Source organism: Dendrobates tinctorius, unplaced genomic scaffold, assembly GCF_039654945.1.
Source record: "Dendrobates tinctorius isolate UK_male_01 unplaced genomic scaffold, ASM3965494v1 ptg000005l, whole genome shotgun sequence".
NCBI classification, from domain to species: Eukaryota; Metazoa; Chordata; class Amphibia; order Anura; family Dendrobatidae; genus Dendrobates; species Dendrobates tinctorius.
Genome location: NW_027361673.1, coordinates 30,851,116 through 30,868,119, shown reverse-complemented (window position 1 = coordinate 30,868,119; position 17,004 = coordinate 30,851,116). Strand labels below are relative to the sequence as shown.

Genomic DNA, 17,004 nt, shown 5'->3' with positions numbered 1-17,004 from the left:
GTAGAGAAGCTGATTATTATAAAACTGTGCAGTGGCCTCTTAATTTTTGCCAGAGCTGTACGTGTGATAGGGGCCCAAAACAATAAAGCACACATAGATAACCAACTTACTAATGTACTGTGCAATAGACAGAGGCTTAGGTACTGAGCACAACCCTTCTGTTCACCCCTGTCTTTTGTAATATTTTGTATCTGCATTATATGGTGTCATGGGTTTACCACGACAGACAGAGTCCAAAAGGCCGCAGTGTCTGATTACACATACTCCTGCACTGATTAGAATATCTTCCCCATCATAGGTGCAGGTTTCTTCTAGCAGTGAAGGGGTTAAAACTGTTCAGTTGAGAGTCTTTTAAGCTTTCCTGCTTTGATGATCTCAGCTGTTCAGTGTTGTCCACTTCCCTCTGCTATATATATATTCACCTCTAACAATCAGAATTGCCAGAGTTAGTTATATTGCCTGGTATGGAGTTGGAAGTGATTGTTAGGGAGGTGTTGGAATGTTGTTCTAAAGTCTGTTGCTTGGTGATTTGTCTGTGTGCATATCCTCATTCCCTTCTATTTGGTTGTTCCTTACTTTTACTTCCCAGTGTTCCACTCTATTATTTGTGAGTGCATATTTGCATGATTGGTATTTTCATTTATTCCTATAGGTCTTCCCTTGTTAATCTGGTTTGTGTATTTTTATATACAACTACTCCCCACTTCCCTGTGTAGTGCCGGTGTCCCTGCACGCTAATTCCCTCCCCCAGCAGTGACGCTGAATCACTCACAACCATGGCCCCGTCCCGCACTTCCTTCTCCTCTGGCTATGCGTACCGTCTTAAAGTGTCCCCAGACAATGGCTGAAAGACACTTATTATTTAAGGCACCACCTCCTTGCTATTTGTCAGGTCCCCAGTATCAGACAGTCAGTTTACTTGTGCTGTACCTGTCTACCCATATTTGCCTTGTTTCTCTATATTCCAGCTGTGCCCATCAGCATCAGCCTGCCTGTATATAAGCCGTGCCCGCCAGCACCTGCTTGCTTGCATATTACTTGTGCCCGCCATCATCTTTCTGCCTGTATATCAGCTGTGTCCACCTGTAGCACCCTGCCTGTTTTTCAGCCATACCCACCAGTATCTGTCTGCACCTGCCTTGCCAATCTGTATACCAGTCGTACCTGTCTGCATCTGCCTTTCAGTCTGTATACAAGCCGTACCTGCCTGCACCTGTCATGCCAGTCTGTATACCATCCTTTCTTGCATGCACATGCCATGCCATTCTGTGTACCAGTCAACTCTGCCTGCACCTGCCATGCCAGTCTGTATACCAGCCGTACCTGCCTGCACCTACCATGCCAGTCTGTATACTAGCCATACCTGTCTACACCTGACGTGTCTCTCAGTATTCCTGTCAGGCCTACCTGTACTTATCAAGTCCATCTACACTTGGTCTTTCCATCTGCCTGCCTCTTTTGGGGTCAGCTGCCATGCATCCGAGGTCTGTACAGGAGTAGTACCTGCCGTCCATTTGGAGCCAAATATAATCCCAACATTAGGGGCTCTAGCGAAAAGTCAGGTGTTCACTAGTGATGAGCGAGCATGCTTGTCATTACTTGGTGCTCGCCCGAGCATCTCACTGCTCGAGATGCTCGGAGCTCGTTGAGTATTTCCAGGGTTGCTCGGCGGGAGCTCGGATCCCCGCCCTGTATGTTTGGTGCTCTTTAGAGAGCAAATGAACATGCAGGAATTGTTTGCCACACACTGTTATGCCACAGCCAGCTTGGATGTGGCATTACATTGATTGGCAGGCCGTACAGCATCATCAATCATCAGGTCTATAGCAGACTGGGCAGTGCCATGTTCGACACAGTCTTCTCCGGACTCAGGCATTGTAGGGAGAGATGCTGCTGAGCTAGGGAGAGATTTGGGTGTTTAGTAGTAAGTGTGGGTATACCATCTGTAATACACAAATCCATCTCAACCAACAGTCCTTCTGAGGACTAACAAAGGTGCAGTGGTAGGTAGACAGGCAGTGTATGTGGCAGACTTCATTGCATATAGCAAAAGGGTCCTTTCCAGTCCTGTCTGCTGCAGCCTATTACAGATATTTATCGACATAGCCCCAACGTTTTAGGCAAGTTATTGAGACCAGTTTTCTGGAAAAAAAAATAGTTACCTACAACAGGCCAGATATTTCAAACTGGGGTTTGTCTGTCAAACAGATCACATAGTGCACTCAAAATTGTGCCATTTCAGGCCTCAATTTATTTTTTGGGGGCAGTGTTTTAGGCAAATTATTGAGACCAGTTTTCTGAAAACAAAATTGTTACCTTTAGTCCAGATATTTCAAACTGTGGATTGTCTGTCAAATGGATCACATAGTGCACTCAAAATTGTGCCATTTAAGGCCTCAATTTAATTTTTTGGCAGTGTTTTATGCCAGTTTTTAAGACAAGTTTTCTGAAAAAAAAATATTTACCTACAGGCCAGATATTTCAAACTGTGGTTTGTCATCACACGGATCACATATAAGTTCGCTCCAAATTCAGACATTTGTAGTGAACGTGGAAAATATTGTCCTCCATATAAAATGGGAAAGGCGCATGGCAAGGGAAGGGGAACTGGACATGATGATGATGGTACATGCCGAGGCCAAGGCCGTGGGCAAACTGAAATAGTGCCATAACAAACACCCACATCTTCTCGCCTGATTTTCCTGTCCAAATTACTGGGGGACCGCAGCAGCACACCACTATTGAACCCAGAGCAGTGTCAAAAGGTTGTTGGTTGGATGGGGGAAAATGCTTCCAGTCAGTTTGCCACCACCACTACCACCCTGTCTTCCACAAGATCATGTCTCAGTAGCCGTGAGTCTAGACCGCATGTTCCTCACCCTGATCCTCCTTCCTCCCACCATGCCGAGTGCCCGTAGACAAGTTATCCCACACTTGGACCCTCTGAAGAGCTGTTCTCTTTTCTATTTATAGATTCGGGCCCCTTGCCCGGTCCACTTGAAGCGGGGCAAGAGGAGATGACATGTAGACATGCCCAAATATTTGTGCAGCCATGGTCACACGAAGGTGACGGTGGGAACATGTCACAAGAGGTGGTCGATGATGAGACACAGTTGCCAGAAAAGACAGGAGGACAAAGGTGTGGAAGTTGAAAACGAGGTGGTGGATGATATAGTAACTGACCCAACCTGGCAGGAGGACATGCAGAGCGATGACAGCAGCACACAGGGGAAGGGAGGTGTAGCACCCCAACAAGCAGGAAGAAGCAGTGTAGTGGCCGCAGACAGAAGGCGGGCAACCGTTCCCCGTAACACCAACATGACGGAAGTTGCCAGTCCAACTATTAGGTCTTCCCGAGTCTGGTTGATTTTTAAAGACTCTGCCGATAACCCCAAAAAGGCCATTTGCACCACCTGCCAGGCCAGCATCAGCAGGGGTAGCAAAACTACCAGGCTGACCACCACCAGCATGATCAGGCACATGGCAGCAAAGAACCCAACTGGACCCCAGGGTCCAGCAACACTGTCTGAGGGTGACACCACTGCTTCTTCTGCTGTTGTGTACGCAAGCCAATCCCTGTCCACGGTGCATGTGAAGATGACTCCTGCCCTGCGCCTGTCATTGCACACACTCAACTAGCACCATCATCAAGCACGTCCACGTCCTTGTCCCAGTGCAGCTTTCAGTTGTCCACACACCAGTCCTTGGAACGCAAGCACAAATACACAGCAAAACGCCCCACAGGCCACGCTACTAAATTCACACATTTTGCGACTGCTTGCACTCAAAATGTTGCCTTTTAGGCTTGTGGAGACGGAAGCTTTCCGCCACCTGATGGCGGCGGCTGTCCCTTGGTACTTGGTCCCCAGCCGCCACTATTTCTCCCAGTGTGCCATCCCTGCCTTACACAAGCACATGTCCCACAACATTAGCCATGCCCTCAACAATGCAGTTACTGGGAAAGTTCACCTAACCATGGACAGGAGTGGACATGGATGTCAGACATATGTACCATTCTCCAAAACGTTGAGGACTCCACCAAAATGGTGAGTGGCGATTACGCCATAATTAGAGTCACCATCCTGCTTTTCTGTCTTCAGAAACGCTCTCTTCTCAAAATCAAAAAGGATGCATTGCAGGCAGAGCATGATGAGATGGAGCAAGGAACCATACAGGTTGATTACATGCAGCCCAGCCTCATCTCATTCCAATGTGAATTGGGTGAAAATGAGGAAGAAGAAGAGGAGGAAGAACAGGAGCTAGTTTCATGTGCTACAGATGTTACTACCTACACAACTGTCATACCGTCTGTTCAGCGTGAATGGCCTGAGGACAGGGGGGAGGAGGAGGAGGAGAGCATGGTCAGTCACCCTCTTGGTGAGGACACTGAAGTCTTGCTTGTTAGCAGTCTGGTACGTGTGGCTGAGTTTATATTATGCTGTCTTGACCGTGACCCTGGTGTTCTCAAAATTTTGGGTGACAGTCATTACTGGTTGGTGACACTTCTAGACCAATGCTACAAGGAGAACTTTCTATCGCTTATTCTCGAGACGGACAGGTCTACTAAAATGGGGCGTACCAGAAGGCCCTTGTGGCGGAATTAATAAAAAAATTTCCATCTTAAAATGCTGGCAGCAGAGGTCACAGTTCTTTGGACAACCAAGGAGTGCAGGTGAGAGAGACACAACTCCAGTCCAGCAGAGGAACATTATCAAAGTTCTGGAAGAGTTTTCTCAGACCCTCCCATGGCACAGGCCCTGAGGCGCGGGGTACCCTCACAAGGAGTTCAAAGTTTGGGAAGATGCTGAGGGAGTAGCTTGCTGACTGTACCAATGTCCTCCATGATTCCTCTGTACCTTATAATTGTTAGGTATCCAAGCTGGACACATGGCATGAACTGGCTCTCTATGCCTTGGAGGTCCTGGCCTGCCCTGCCGCTAGCATTTTGTCAGAGCGGGTTTTTAGTGCCACTGGTGGAATTATAACTGATAAACGCATCTGCCTGTGAACTGAAAATGCTGACAGGCTGACTTATAAAAATGAACAAGAGCTGGATTGGGCCACACTTCTCTACACAACCGAATTATAGCAGCGTAACATACTCAAATCCAGTGTCTTTTTGGGGAGGTCTATTCCCATGCACCTCTTCACACCCACACATGGATATATACTTACTGATTTTGGCTATTTGCTGTTGTTCTCCTCCTTCTCCTCATCCTTGTCATCCACCACCACTATATCACCAGGGTGACTGTGGTCGTTCATGCAAAACCCACATAATTTTTTTTAAAGGATGTTTATGATGCCCGTAACAAAAAATGTTTATACAGTATAATAATATTAATAATTTTATTTCTATAGCGCCAACATATTCCGCAGCACTTTACATTTCAGGGGGGACTTGTACAGAAAATAGACATTACAGCATAACAATAAGTATGTTCATGTATACCCCCCTGTAGTGCCCCCAAATTTTTGGCAGCTCTTGCATTCACTGCATAGGCAAACAGTATGAGAGGACCAGCTTCCTAATAATGGGAATATTGCTTTCAGGTGGCCCTCCTGTACATGTGTTCAAAGGGTTATTGAGGTGTGTCCAAATTTGGGGCAGGTGGTGCATTCACTGCAAAGGCAAACAGTATTGGAGGACAAACTTCCTGAAATTGGGAACATTGCTTTCAGGTGGCCCTCCTGTACGTCTCTTCAAAGGGGAATTGGGGTGTGTCCAAATTTGGGACAGTTGTTGCATTCAATGCATAGGCAAACAGTATGGGAGTACCAACTTCCTAATAATGGGGACATTGCTTTCAGGTGGCCCTCCTAACATAGTAACATAGTTATTAAGGTTGAAGGGAAACTTTAAGTCCATCTAGTTCAATCCATATCCTGTCCTAACCTGCCCTAACATGTTGATCCAGAGGAAGGCAAAAAAAAACCCATGTGGCAAACAGTAGGCTTCACATTGGGGAAAAAAATTCCTTCCCGACTCCACATATGGCAATCAGACTAGCTCCCTGGATCAACGCAATATTAAGGAAACTAGTGTATATACCCTGTAATATTATACTCCCGGCCCTTCTTAAATTTTAGTAGGGAATCACTCATTACAACATCATATGGCAGAGAGTTCCATAGTCTCACTGCTCTTACAGTAAAGAATCCGCGTCTGTGAGTATGCTTAAACCTTCTTTCCACCAGACATAGAGGATGCCCCCTTGTCCCCGTCACAGGTCTAAGAGTAAAAAGATCATTAGAAAGGTCTTTGTACTATCCTCGCATATATTTATACATTGTAATAAGATCACCCCTAAGCCTTCGATTTTCCAAACTAAATAACCCCAAGTGTAATAACCTGTCTTGGTATTGCAGACCCTCTAGTTCCCTAATAACCTTGGTCGCTCTTCTCTGCACCCGCTCCAGTTCAGCTATGTCTTTCTTATACACCGGACACCAGAACTGTACACAGTATTCTAAGTGTGGTCGCACTAGTGACTTATATAGAGGTAAAATTATGTTCTCCTCATGAGCATCTATGCCTCTTTTAATGCATCCCATTATTTTATTTGCCTTTGCAGCAGCTGCCTGACACTGGCCACTAAATATGAGTTTGTCGTACACCCATACACCCATACACCCAGGTCTTTTTCAGTGACAGTTTTGCCCAGTGTTTTACAATTAAGCACATAATTATACATCTTATTCGTTCTACCCAAGTGCATGACCTTACATTTATCCCCATTAAAGCTCATTTGCCATTTGTCAGCCCAAGCTTCTAGTTTACATAAATCCTCTTGTAATATAAAATTGTCCTCCTCTGTATTGATTACCCTGCAGAGTTTAGTGTCATCTGCAAATATTGAAATTCTACTCTCTATGCCCCCTACAAGGTCATTAATAAATATGTTAAAAAGAAGCGGGTCCAAAACTAACCCCTGTGGTACCCCACTGCTAACCTTGACCCAGTCCGAGTGTGCTCCATTAATAACCACCCTTTGTTTCCTATCCCTGAGCCAGCTCTTAACCCACCTACACATATTTTCCCCTATCCCCATTGTTCTCTTTTTATGTATCAACTTTTTGTGTGGCACCGTATCAAAAGCTTTTGAAAAGTCCATGTACACCACATCCACTGCATTCCCTTGGTCCAGTCTGGAACTTACCTCTTCATAAAAGCTTATCAGATTAGTCTGACAGGAACAGTCCCTTGTAAACCCATGTTGATATTGGGTCATGAGGTTATTCTTCTCCAGATACTCCAGTATAGTATCTCTTAGAAAACCCTCCAGGATTTTACCTCCAGTTGAGGTTAAACCTACTGGCCTATAATTTCCGAGTTAAGTTTTTGCCCCCTTTTTGAATATTGGCACCACATTTGCTATGCGCCAGTCCTGTGGTACAGACCCTGTTATTATGGAATCTTTAAAGATTAAAAATAATGGTCTATCTATGACTGTGCTTAATTCCTGCAGTACTCAGGGGTGTATCCCATCCGGGCCCGGGGATTTGTCAATTTTAGTGATTTTTAGACGCCGCCGTACTTCCTGCTGGGTTAAGCAGGTGACATTTAATGGAGAATTTTTATCCCTGATCATGTTATCCATCATGGGATTTTCTTGTGTAAATACTGTTGAAAAAAAGTCATTTAGCATATTGGCTTTTTCCTCATCCTCTTCCACCATTTCACCCAGACTATTTTTAAGGGGACCAACACTATCATTTTTTAGTTTCTTACTATTTATATAGTTAAAGAATATTTTGGGATTATTTTTACTTTCTCTGGCAATGAATCTCTCTGTCTCAATCTTTGCTGTCTTGATTTGCTTTTTACAGAATTTATTTAATCTGTATTTAGTTAATGCCTCATCACTACCTACTTGCTTTAATTCTCTAAATGCTTTATTTTTATCTCTTATTGCACCCCTTACAGCTCTATTTAGCCATAGTGGTTTCCTCCTGTTTCTAGCATATTTATTCCCATACGGTATATATTGTGCACAGGTCCTATTCAGGATGCTAATAAACATATCCCATTTTCTTTGTGTATTTTTATGTCTCAGGATATCGTCCCAGTTAATTGCACCAAGATCATCTCTCATCCGTTCGAAATTTGCTTTCCTGAAGTTCAGTGTCCTTGTAACCCCTCTACTACACATCTTATTAAAGGATACATGAAAACTTATTAACTTGTGATAACTATTACCCAAGTGACCCCCAACCCTTATATTTGATATGCGGTCTGGCCTGTTGGTTAATATTAGGTCTAGCAGTGCCCCCCCTCTTGTTGGGTCTTGAACCAGTTGTGAATGGTAATTGTCTCTCATAGTTGTCAAAAACCTATTACCTTTGCTGGAACTGCAGGTTTCGGTTCCCCAATGTATTTCAGGGTAGTTGAAGTCCCCCATAATAATGACATCTTCTTAAGTCACTGCTTCATCTATTTGCTTTATGAGGATATTCTCTGTTGCTTCCATTATTTTTGGAGACTTATAACAAACCCCTATCAGTAATTTATTATTTTCCCCCCCCTCCCCTTATCTCTACCCACAGGGACTCTACATTTTCATTAGATTCATATATATTATCACGAAGGATGGGTTTTAAGGATGATTTTTCTCGTGTACGTCTCTTCAAACGGGAATTGGGGTGTGTCCAAATTTGGGGCAGTTGTTGCATTCAATGCATAGGCAAACAGTATGGGAGTACCAACTTCCTAATAATGGGAACATTGCTTTCAGGTGGCCCTCCTGTACGTCTCTTCAAAGGGGAATTGGGGTGTGTCCAAATTTGGGGCAGTTGTTGCATTCAATGCATAGGCAAACAGTATGGGAGTACCAACTTCCTAATAATGGGAATATTGCTTTCAGGTGGCCCTCCTGTAAGTCTCTTCAAAGGGGTATTGGGGTGCGTCTGTAAGCAGATGCGGGAATGCAGTAACGCAGGGATTGCAGAACAAAGCTGTATAACAATGCTTTTTAATTTTTAACAAGAAGGATAGTAATGGTCTCCTCGCACGGAATTAATAAACAATAAATAAGGGAAGTAAAAGGGTTAACACAACAGTCTGGTATTGAAATGACACTTATCGTCGTCTTCTTTGGGCCTCATCAACATACAGTCTGATGGCAGCTGGAACACCAGCAATGGCTGGCGTGGTGTCCTCAGATGAATTACAACAAATCAAGGTCCAGCTTATGGCGGCAATGGGTGGTCACCAGTTTTGCCCACTGAGCCCCTAGTCCATAAATTTGTGCAGCCAAAGTGGGGAGCGCTGCAGGACTCTCTGTCTCACATGTGTGCTGCTGTACATCTATCAGCAATGATGAATTCACCTCAGAGTCCTGCCACTGGCACCCGCTCCTCCGCATGAAATGAAAATGAAAAAATGAAACAGGATGTGTCTGATGATGTTGTCACACTCCACATGGCCAGTTAAGGTTGTAAAATGTTAATATGACATTTCCCAGTGAATGCATTTGTCTTGGATGAAAGCAATGCTAAAGTTGAAAAGCACATCAAAAACACTACGCATGAACATAGCCCAAGTGGAGCTTTATTGCTTTTGGTTATTTATTTTGCCTTATATACAAGTCTTTACCCTGCAAAGGATGTTCCTTAACATTTTTCCAGATAAATCCATTTTGGTTTCGTTTTTGTATGTTTTATTGTGTCTGTAAAAGTGGCGTAAGTCTCTGACAACATTGTTCACAGCAGTGACCTGGGAGTCAGAAATGCTTTGACGGGTCTTCCCCATGCTGTTCTCATGTCATTTGAGCACTATTCCAATCGTGTTCCACAATTTTTAGTCCACCTGCAGACCGCCGGGAGTAGCCCTTGCAAAAATGCTTGAGTTTCCCATAGACTTTAATTGTGCTCGTTGCTCGGGTCGAGCACCCGAGCATTCCAATTTGCTTGACCCTAGCAACAAGCACCTGAGCATTTTAAGGTTCACCCACCACTAGTGTTCACCTAATCACACCACTCCAGGCTCTCCTCGGATCACGGCACAGTGGTTCTACCACCCACATTACACCCTCGGTTGGGGAGGGGACAGATAGGAGCTGATTCAGGAACTCAGCAAGGTGCATGGCCCCAGCATTTTCACCATTAAAAGTAAACCAGGGAGCAGGGATTGCCAGGACGCCCTAACTTTAGGAATAGGGAAGGAGCCCTTTGTCCAGGGATATCAAACTACAGTCACGTGACACATGGCCTCTTTTCTCTATTGGTCTTTAAAATATGAACTGTGACCAATCGTGTGAAAAGTGGTCTTTGCTTGCCTATGTCCCCTAAGCAAATTGTCACAGCTTAAGTGACCATGACTCACATTCAATTCTCAACCACCCCTAAATGTCACCACTGAAGGTAGTGAAGATAAAGTGCATGGGAACTTTAGAGGGCCTCACATTTATTAGATCTGCAGCAAGAGAGAAGTATTTGAAAGCACGGCAGATGTATAGCACCCTTCAGAGATTGTCTTTGATGTTTTAAATATTATATTATGTGACATCCTAGGGCATAACGATTGCAGATGAAGTAGGTGCAACCGGGCCAGAGTGGGAGGGATGCCTGCTAACTTTGCCAACTTCTCCATTTCCATATTTCAGCCTCGCGACCCAACTTTAAAATGCTGTAACGGAAACAAAAAAAATCAAAATAAATCCAGATTGCTCATGAGACCATTCAACTAACTAAATAACATATTGCATTGCAAAACAAGAGCATGCAAAAAAGATTTCATGGGTGGGCCTCGAAGTTTTCAGGCACCCCTCGTAATGTAATCAGTAGGGGCCTAGGATGGAGGACATTAACACATGAAGGGGTCCAGGATGGGGGACATTATAGAAGAAGGGGCTTGGGATGGGGGATATTAAGATGCAAGATGGAACCCAGAAAACACTAGTTAAGAGAAAGTTTAACACCTTCTCGACCTATGACATATTGTGCGTCATAAGTTGTGTATCCCCGTTCGGTGCGGGCTTGTTTTTTTTGTTTATATTTTGTTTTCATCTCTTTCTAATTGCACTTTTGAGGGGATATGCCTCAACTAAAAATTGGCAACTATGGCATTTCTAATTGTTTTTGCTTTACAGAATTAACCCAACTGGTTAAATCATTTTATGTTTTGATAGATTGGTCTTTAACAGATGAAATTATACAAATCTGTTTTTTATAAAGGAAAAAAGATGATAAAAATTAGTTTTTGTAATATTTTTAAACTGTGATACCAATTTAATAATACAGCATCTTTATTATTAAAGTGTATTGCCTGTTGAAAAGCCAAAGAATAACTTTAAGCTTCAATTAGCCAAAGTTTTATATATTAATGGGAAACTGTGTGCACCAAATAGATGTTCAAACCACGCAGAGCACCTTGTAGGCGACATAACACTAATAAAAAAAATCAAATTTAGTATCCAAATCCATTACTACTTTCCCAAAAATGTTCTTCATTACAACTTGCAATGAGGTGCTCGGAGCACACTTGGCATGGCTGAGCTGTACAGGAGCCAAAAGAGGGCAGAGATATATGAAAAGCAAGTGAGTGGAAAGAGTTACTGAACTTCTCAGCCAGGCCAAAGGTGAAATTGACATGCTGTGGTCTGGAAAGACGCGCCCCATGTCTGTCTCTGCAGGTGAGTCGCAGGCGTCTGTGGAAGCATAGTGGGCATGAGATTTTTTGAAATCTCATCCACTATGGTGTAACAGCTGGACACTGTGGGTTGAACGCTGTGTCTACTGATCGTCTGCGCATGCCCTTAGGACAAATGGCCAAATGTTTAAAAATATGTTTGACATCAGTTTTTCAGATGACACATTCCTGTTACATTATTTTCAAACTATCTTTTTAAAAACATGAAATCTCTAAGAATTCCATGGCATAAAGCCTGCTGTCGCCATATACATTGTTAGATATTCCAGGTACTGCACATACAGGTGCTTCTCACAAAATTAGAATATCATCAAAAAGTTAATTTATTTCAGTTCCTCAATACAAAAAGTGAAACTCATATATTATGTAGATACAGGAAAGATATATATCTTCGTACCGTGTTAGCCAATAGATAGAAAAATATTTCGAATTGAGAGTCCTCAGTCCTCGAAAACTTGCAATTTGTTACCATCTTTTCAGTTAGCCATTAAAAGGTATTAACCACTGAGGCCTCTAAATTCTAAATATTTTTCTATATTATGTAGAGTCATTACAAACAGAGTGTCAATGACTGCCTTCTGGACATCTGTCAAGTCAGCAGTCTTCCCCATAATTGTGGAACTTACTGAAACAGATTAAGAGACCTTTTAAACGCTTAGGAAACCTTTTCAGGTGTTTTTTGTTAGTTATTCTAATTTTCTGAGATAATGACTTTTGGGTTTTCATTGGCTGTAAGCCATAATCATCAACATTAACAGAAATAAAAACTTGAAATAGATCACTCTGTTTGTAATGACTCTATATAATATAGGAGTTTCACTTTTTGTATTGAAGAACTGAAATAAATTAACATTTTGATATGATGATATTCTAATTTTGTGAGAAGCACCTGTAGTTCTTCACAACAGGATCTCAGCTTAGTTGTTAGGTATTCATCATATCCAATTGCAATCACCAAATTATAATGATTTATTTTCCCTGCACTATTACTGATAAGAACTAGGGGACATATTAAGCAAAAGTGGTTATCTAATTTTAAAAAATCTCTTGAAAAAGTTAAAAGAGCATGAGCACATGTGGACATCTGCCCTTCCTCAACTCAGTCATGCTCAGAGGCCAAACTCTTACATTTTGTTCATTCTACTTAATGCAATTTATGATAAGTAGGAATTCCCGTTAAGGGTGGCTTTTTCTCAGCACAATAAGTTGTTTAGCTTGGCAAAAAAGCCCAGTCTAAAGTTTTAATTTTAATATTTTCTTTTAGGGTTTTCCTGGACTACAGGGTGCAGATGGTCCTAAGGTACATACTTCAATATGCCAGATTTTTATGTGTGTGTATTCAAGAAATCAATGACATAGAGACAATATGAAGAACACCGTACAGAGAAAAAAGGAATAAACTGAAACATAATTAGCTGCCAGAATACCTTTAAACTAACTTCCATTACATAACATTGATATCAACATGTTGTACAGTTGTCATTGTTTTGTTTTGACTCAACATGCCAAGATCAAAAACCTTTACTTTTGCCTTGTCTGTCTTGAGTGCATCATTCCAGAATTTTTCCCATCAAAGACCATTTTAAAGATCTTTGCACAACGGATGACCAGGTGACCCGCTATGTAGGAAAAACTTTGAAAACGGTGATGCCACACATTTCAACTACAAAAATCCATCCAAGCTAAATATTTGAGGTTCAAATAAGAATGGTGCCTCTTGTGAGCCATTTAATATGGTATTGCAAAGCCAATTTCTAATTGTTTTTTTATTTACTTCACCTTTATGTTTATACTCGTATTATGCTTAAAGAGATTGTACCTGCAGATCCATGCTGTCAGAACCACAGGCAGCATGAATCAGTCACTGGCTCTGTTATTACAGCCATGTATGTTTCACTCTAAACGAATGCAGCATTTCAGAGAACACATAATTGGTAATGGTGGCTAAGCATCATGCAACTAGGATTACTAGTGCAAGAGGCAGGTCCCTGAATGCTTCTCCTCGACCCTCTCCCAAGAGGCAGGTTTCTGTCGGCTTCTCCCCAACCTGCCATTCTTGACTGACACGTCTCTCTTAATGTGTGTGAATAAGGAAAGATCTGTCAGTCAAGGGGAACATGGGGGGAGCCGTAGCGACCTATGTTTTAGACTAGTCATCTTAGTCACATGGTCCCCAGCTCCTATATCAATGTTTTCTCTGAAAATGCTTCAGCATTTCTAAACGGAATATACATGGCAGAGTCAGTATCTGATTCAGGCTTCCTGTGGTTTTGGGATACATGAGTCAGCTGACAAGTTGGCTTTAAAGAAGAGGCAAATGCAAATAGTCCAGAAAATATTGATAAAAACTTCTTCATTTGGTATTTCAGCAGCATTTTTTTAAATTCAGAAAACCTAATGATTATACAAAGTCTTGCAGAAATAAATAACTGCCTTAAAGATGACCTTTTACAATTTTTTTCAAGTAAAGCCCACGAGGAATGCACAAACAGGCATTTTCAGGGTGGCTTGATGTGTCTCACTTGATCTTGCTGAGTCAGAGAAAAGAGGAAGACACAAAAGCGCAAATAGGGTCTTATCAAACGTTACACAGAGTTGCCCATCAAGAGAACTACTCACCTGGTGAGAGTGAATGAAAGACATATATTAATGGCGGCTGCTGCAGATCCACAGGTCAGTGCAGGACCTGGTTGAAGCATACACTTAGGTAGGAAGGAAGGTTCATCCCTGCGCTGCCGCAGCGGCAGCGCAGGGATGAACCTTCCTTCCTACCTAAGTGTATTGATCTTGCTGAGATCTTATCACTCCCAGTGCTTCCTGTTATTTAAGCATCAGGAGGGAAGGAAAACTGCCAAGTGGGAGCGCCAGAGGTGTGAAGATCAGCGTGAGAGCAGCATTTGTCAAAACGCTCTACAGATATCTGGAAATAAGACAATTGGCGTATTTCCAGACACCACATGTTGGAGGTACTAAGAATGGTATGTGACACAATGATCTTCTCTGGTCCGGAGCTCCTTCTGCTGCTCTGCTCCTCTCCCAGAGCTGTAATGACAGGAAGCGACAGAAGTGAAGAGTTCTCAACATGGTCAAATGAGACACAAAGTCTCATCAGACCATGCCAAAAATCAAATATTAACTTTTCCTTTTTTTTGCCCCTTTATGATGCCGTATTCTTATGATTAGGCATCATCAGAGGGAAAAAGTAGACGCACCAAAGAAGAAGATTCTACTGCCTTTTTGGTTGAAGAGAAAACAACTTACACATTGGGAGCCTTAACCTTCAAAAGCCAATATCGCCACAATGCAGTGAATAAAAAGTGTTAATCAGCCCATATCCCCTTATTCAGTGATATATAGAGCTTAGGTAATAAAATATTGTCAACGGTGCTCCTTAAATGAAGATGAAACTATGTATGTCCACCTATGTTAAAATATTAAAAAAGATGGATAAATGATAGATAAATGATTTGTTTCCTATTTGTAGGGAATAAAAGGCTTTCTTGGAATGAAAGGAGAGCAAGGATTCGCTGGAGATGATGGAGGTGATGTAAGTCCATTTATACACAATGATTAGATCCAGTCAGTTTTAGGAATAACTTTACCGAACCTGCTCTGTGAGAACGTAATCTTTCAATCGGTCGGACCTGCTGCATGAAATTTTAATAATGATATACAGAGGATAGCAAACATCACCTCGAATTAAAAAGGTTTTCCCCAAGATAAGTCATCATTATTAGAACAGAGTACATTGCACCGGGCAAGCCCACCAATCAGCTATTATTATTTGTAGAGGAGCTGATCTATAGCAACCGGCAGGGGCCACTAAAAAGTGTAACGGAGCTGTTGTGTTCTGCTCCGTACACTGTCTATATCCAGCTGCTGCCACGTAATACAGGTAAACTCAAACTTAAAAACTCCAGCTTAGTGATGCTGGTGCTGTGTGTCGGACACCCAACATTCTGAAATTGTTGTGAAAAAAACCTTTAAGGATATTTTAACAGAAAGTCAGAACATGTGCTGTGACAGTATTGAGTTATTTGCTTCATTTGTCACAGATAAAGTAATGCAACATGCTTTAAATCTGAGCAATTTGTCTGCACCCCCACACAATGTTTTACTTTTTACAGAACTACCAATCTGGAAAAGAAGGGGAAAGAGGACATAAGGGGTATCCTGGGCCACAAGGAGAACAAGTATGTGCTATAGTTTTTGTATTTAAGAAATGATTTCCTTTATAAACATGATTTTCATGAAAATGTAGGAAACTAAAATTACATTAAAATGCATTTTATCTGCATTGCAATGTGAATGAGGTGACTTCAACATGAAAACATTTAAAGAAGCAATCCTCCCATCAAAATGTTTATCTTCTTAATATATAGCAGTGATCATATGATATAGCACTGTGTACTTACATTTGCTCATTTTGCCTTTCTGCACAGTTAATTCTTTTCTTTTCCATTAGGTCTATGACATCATGGGGTTAATAACTGACAAGCTGAATCCCTTTAAGCTCTACGTATGTAGAAACAGGAGGTCTCTTTTCTCAGCATGAGCTATTACTGCAAAAGTCCATGTAAGGGGAGAGGAGTGGAGAAGCAGCTGGATTAGCAGATGAAGAAGGGGATGATTCATGCAGGGAAAAGAGACTTCCTGTTTCTACATAAGTTCACCGTGCTATATAATATAATGATTGCAATATATTAAGAGGATAAAAACAGGATTGCTTCTTTAATTGCTGTATAATTCAGCCAGCATATAATAAACTAACAACAAATAAAGAGATGGAAAATGAACAATTAAAAGACTAAGAAATGGAAATTTTGAGTATAAAATTTTCAGACAGGAAAGTGATCTTTAACCCCTTAACCAGGCCAAATTTTACAATTCTGCCCAGTGACACTTTCTGAGATAATTATGGATGAGCAAACCCGCAAATGTAATATTCAGTGTTCATACCAGAACCCTAATGTCCGGTACTGAATGCCAAACACAGACTTCTCTTGAAAGTTACTGTTCGGAGTTTGAATACTTAATAAAGCTTGTTGAAATGCCACAGCACAAGCTTTTAGGCTGTGGGCACTTCGACAGCTGTCACAGTCATGACAAGGATTGACCAGTGTAGGGACAGTTCAAGGGAAGAACAGTGTAAAATAAATAAATAATTTAAAAATGATGTGCGGTCCCCTATATTTTTAATAACCAGCCAATGGAAAGCAGACAGCAGTAAGCTGGTCTTATTATGCTAGGAAAGGACCAATATCCAGCCCTTTATTATCAACCCCCAGCTGTCTGATTTGCCTTTGATGGTTATTAAAATTGGGAAGACCCCAAAAAAACAGACAACTGAGGGC

General features: G+C 41.9%; 1 long non-coding RNA gene across 1 annotated transcript in view; it reads left to right on the top strand.

Annotated features, from left to right (window-relative positions):
• LOC141083589 (uncharacterized) overlaps positions 1–15,835 on the top strand; it is a 45,424-nt gene extending 29,589 nt beyond the window's left edge. The window contains exons 2-4 of the long non-coding RNA XR_012230761.1: positions 12,915–12,950; positions 15,135–15,197; positions 15,778–15,835. This is a non-coding gene — a long non-coding RNA (uncharacterized lncRNA). The remainder of the gene's footprint in view (positions 1–12,914; positions 12,951–15,134; positions 15,198–15,777) is intronic.
• The last annotated feature ends 1,169 nt before the right edge of the window (positions 15,836–17,004 follow it).